Source organism: Sarcophilus harrisii, chromosome 5, assembly GCF_902635505.1.
Source record: "Sarcophilus harrisii chromosome 5, mSarHar1.11, whole genome shotgun sequence".
Lineage (NCBI taxonomy): Eukaryota > Metazoa > Chordata > Mammalia > Dasyuromorphia > Dasyuridae > Sarcophilus > Sarcophilus harrisii.
In genome coordinates, this window is record NC_045430.1 from 198944051 (window position 1) to 198949599 (window position 5549).

Here is a 5549-nt window from a genome sequence, read left to right on the forward strand (position 1 = left end):
TTACAGAACAATAATATTCCATAATATTCATATACCATAATTTATTCAGCCATTCTCCAACTGATGGGCATCCATTCAGTTTCCAGTTTCTAGCCACTACAAAGAGGGCTGCCACAAACATTCGTGCACATACAGGTCCCTTTCCCTTCTTTATAATCTCTTTGGGATATAAGCCCAGTAGTAACACTGCTGGATCAAAGGGTATGCACAGTTTGATAACTTTTTGAGCATAGTTCCAAACTACTCTCCAAAATGGTTGGATTCGTTCACAACTCCACCAACAATGCATCAATGTCCCAGTTTTCCCGCATCCCCTCCAACAATCATCATTATTTTTTCCTGTCATCTTAGCCAGTCTGACAGGTGTGTAGTGGTTGTCTTAATTTGCATTTCTCTGATTAATAATGACTTGGAGCATCTTTTCATATGACTAGAAATAGTTTCAATTTCTTCATCTGAGAATTGTCTGTTCATATCCTTTGACCATTTTTCAATTGGAGAATGGCTTGATTTTTTATAAATTAGATAGTTCTATTTTTTTTTAATGATTTTTTCACCCAATTACATGTTAAAACAATTTATTCTTTTTTAAGTTTTGACTTCCAAATTCTATGTCTCTTTCCTTTCCTCCCTTCCTCTTCCTTGAGATGGTTCAACTATTTTGTACAAAAATACTTAAACAGGCCTCTATCTATATTCAGACTATATCAGTTCTTTCTCTGGAGTTAAGACGCCATGTTACAAAATGAGTCCATTCTTTATGACCAAAGCAGAACTAGAAATCATTACTGATCACAAAATAGAAAATTTCGATTATACCAAACTGAAAAGTTTTTGTACAAACAAAACTAATGCAGACAAGATTAGAAGGGAAGCAATAAACTGGGAAAATATTTTTACAGTCAAAGGTTCTGATAAAGGCCTCATTTCCAAAATATATAGAGAATTAACTCTAATTTGCATCCCAGTTTCCCCACATCCCCTTCAATTTTTAGTTTTCCTTTTATTGTCATATTAGCTTGATAGATGTAAAATGTTACCTTAGAGTTTTAATTTGCATTTATCTAATCAATAGTGATTTAGAACATTTTTATCTGACTGATTTTGTACAAAAATTGCCCTATTCATATTTGACTATCAATTGGGGAACAACTTTTCTCTCCCAATATGATTCATAAAGCAATGTGTATTTTAAAAAAATAAGAGCAGAAGGGAAAAACCATAGGAGACACAAAAAAAATTTTTTTTTTGACTCCATGTATTTGAAAAATTGGGCCTTTATTAGCCAAGTAATATTTGTTAAAGAGGCATTCAGATTTTAACTAGAGATTGGTCAAAATGTTCCTTATTTCCTCTGCTATCACCCTAATTTGAGTCTTCATTTAATCTCACCCATGGAATTCTGTGATCTAACCTGTATATTGTCCTCAGACGTATTCCTAAAATACTGTTTTGAAAACATTAAGGTCAACTACCAATGATTCCCACTGCTTACATGATCAGACCAAATAATACATTCAAACCCTTAATTTCCAGCCTCCTTACAGAACTAACTTTACAGTGACTAACCTTACAGAAACTTTTGTTTCTTGTTCTCTAACCCAGAAGTTAGAGTTAGAAAGAAGTCTGTAACTTCTTTTCTCAGTGCTTTTTTGCTTACCTAATCCCTGGAATGACCCTTTTTTTTTCTTTTAAGTTTATTTATTTTTAATACACATTGCTTTATGAATCATATTGGGAGAGAAAAATAAGAGCAGAAGGGAAAAACCATAGGAGAGATCAAAAAAAAAAAAAAAAAAAGTGAACATAGTGTGTGTTCATTTACATTCAGTCTCGTTAATTCTTTTTCTGGATGCAGATGGCATTTTCTGTCCAAAGTCGATTGGGATTGCTTTGAATCACTGAACTACTGAGAAGAACCAAGCCTTTCATAGTTGATCATCGCACATTGTTGCTGTTATTGTATACAATGTATTTATTACTGGTTATTTTTTATAGAACAATAATATTCATGGACCATAGTTTGTTCAGCCATGCCCCAATTAATGGAGAATTTTTTGCTATCACAAAAAGTTGCTACAGAAATTTTTATATATGTGGGTCCTTTTCCCTCTTTTATGATTTCCTTAGGATATAGACCCAATAATGGCATTGCTGGGTCAAAGGGTATGCACAGTTTTATAGCCCTTTGGACATAGTTGCAGATTGCTATGCAGAATTAGATCATTTCACAACTCCACTAACAACACATTAGTGTCCCAGTTTTCCCACATCCCCTCCAACATTTGTCATTATCTTTTCCTGTCACTTTAGCCAATCTGAGAGGTGTGAGGTGGTATCTCAGAGTTGTTTTAATTTGCAGACCTCCTTATTTAAATCCTTACCCTTTGTGATTTAGCCTGATTCCTTCCCAGACCACTTAGATCTATTTTTGGAATTTCTGTAGCCTTTATAGCAGTACCATTCATTTGGCAATGAGTACTTCTCTAGAACTTATTAACTTGTTGTTAAGGTTTGTTTTCTTTCAGCTATATTAGAAATTCCTAGAATTACTTAATAACTTGAAGCAAAGTTCCTTGAATGTATTAGACACTCAATAAACAACATCCCAAATGATAGCACTGTAGTCTACAGTTTGATCTCTTACACAAAACACTTTTTTGCTCTGATTGCACTACTCTCTCATACCAATTTGATCAATTTGTCTTTTGAGGCCACAAGCACATTTAGCTCCCTTTTTCCTGCCCTAAGACCTCAAACATTACTTTTTACCCCAGTTCTAGGATTCCCTAGGAAAAGTGAGCCAAACCTGCTGGAACAAATAGAAGATTTTAAGTAGTAGTGTACTTCACTACAAATATTAAAATAAAAAATAAATGTGAAAAGTGAAAATTAAATAAAAATAAAATATAGCTTAGGGTCTTTCTAAAATTATTCCCAATTCTTGAATATGCACAATTTTTTGCATGTTGTCTACCCCCTTGATCTTCTTGAGAGCAGACTTTTTGCTTTTTTTTGTATGCTGGGATACAATAAATAAATGAATGAATATATAAGTAAACACATGTACATAAAATGTGTATACATTATGCATGTTTCTCGCATATAGTTGTGTACATATATAAATACACACATGGTAGCATTCATTGCATATATGTGCATCTATACACATCTATTCATAGATGTATTTGTGTACATATTCATCTTTTACATATGTACATAGACACATAACATACATATATATACCCCAGCATTTGTGTGTGAATATAGTAAAGGTTATGTATATACACATATACATACTAGCATTATATGTACATGGGGGCATATATATACTAGCAGTTACTTCATAAATATGTATATATATATGTATACACACTAGCAGTTGTATGTACACACATGCATGTATATGCTATTATTGTACGTATATGTATATACAATGCATACATACTGTTGTTGCAATGTATATATGCACATACATCATTATACACATGCATACACTAGCAGTTATTGTATATGTATACATATATACATACATGCATGTATATGCTAGTAGTTATTGCATATATATATATATATGTAGAGCGCCAGAACTCTGGAAAAGTATACTTAAAATAAGGTGTTAATTTAGTGGAATTGATGAGATTATGGTTCTCTAGTTCACATGTATACTTAGTACTTAGTATGGTGACGTAATGGTTCTCTAGTTCACACATACTCAGTATACTGTAATGATGTAATTATAATAGGGTATTTAAACTGGGGACAAAGTCAGACTCAGACTGAGACTGGTTGAGACTGTCAGACTGTTGGAGGAGACTGGGTCAGACAATGGCAGACACAGACTGCGAAGGAGACAATAAAGACTTTGGACTCTATTCTTGTCCATTCTCATGGTGTCTATCCTGCTGAGACCAAGCCCCTTCCGGAGGACCTCCAGAAAACTAGCCTGGACATTACACATATACACACATGTATACTAGCAGTTATTGCTTATATATATGCATAGGCATACACACATATACACCAGCAGTATGTGTACACACATAAATGCCCATTAAGTTATTGCATATGTATATATGCATAAACATATATATATATATAATGTCTGGGCTAGCTCTCTGGAGGGCCTCAGGATCTGTCAAAGGCAGGATCAATCAAAGTCCTTGGTCTTTAAGGGGAGAAGTGAAGGAGGCAGGCAAGCTGCCACACGGCTTGCCAAAGATGTATCCTGGATTCTAGAGTCCTGAGTCTCCAGCCTCTCTCCTCATTCTGCAGCCAAGTGACCCTGACCTCTCTCCCTCAATCCTCCAATCCTTGCCTACGATTACCTCACTACCAAACATTCAGCAAGCCAATCATGAGAAGAACAGTCATATTACCATTTCATCTAAGTATATGCTAATAGAGCCATTATCTCACATCAAATAGATAATTAGCCTTGAGTGCTCTGCTGTCTGATTCAAGCACACTTTTCAGAGTTTCAGCTTCTACACATATATATGCCAGCAGTTAAGTGTATGTAAAATATACACATGCATGCAAACTTAAGTTTTGTATATGTATATGTGCATATGCATATTCACACATATATGTATATGCCAACAGTTAGTATATGTATGTGTACACATATACACACAAATGCATGCACATTGAATAGTTATTGCATATGTACACACATAAATATGCATGTATATGCCAACAGTGTATGTAAAATGTGTGTACATATACACAGTGTACTTCAGTTATTGCATATGCGTATATGTGCACATATATGCATGTATAGCCAGCAGTTAGCATAGGTATGTGCACACACATACACACATGCATGTGCACTAAATTATTGCACATGTACATACATATATGCATGCACATGCCAGCAGTTAACATGTGTATTGTACACACGGATACACATGCGTGCATTTTTAGCCGTTATTGCATATGTATGTGGAGATATGTGTAGATATATGTGCATGTATAGGGTGGTAATTAGCATGCGTATATGAACACATCCATGCACACATGCGTGCATACTTAGTTATTGCATATGCATGCGTATACACATACAGTGCACATAGCTGTCATTGTACATGTATGTGTATTCACACACGCACATGCACACAGTGCTGGCCCACATTAGAATAGCAGATCTCCGGACAGCAGGCCCAATCCCTTACTTCCCGGGCTAGTCTTTCAGCATCCCTTTGCGTCTTCTGCTGGGAAGATTGCTTAGCCCGTCCATCGTGACTCACCCTGGGCCTCTCTGAGCACCCTCTCGGTGCTTCCCACCCGCCTCCCCCCCTTCCCTTCTCGCTCAGTGGGTCACCCAGATCCACCCTTCGGCAGAGGATGACATACACCCGCCTCCTGGGTGGCTGCCCGGGGTCCTTTTGTTTGGGTTTTGGACGAGCCTAGGGGTTAAAGCTCTCGGGGTACTCGACCTCCCGAGCCCTTTCCCCTTTCCGAGGCGGCGCGAATGCTGTTCGATCTTACGGCGGACAGAGGGCGCTGTAGGTACCGGGCCTGCCGGGAGGCCCAAGGAGTGTCTTGGA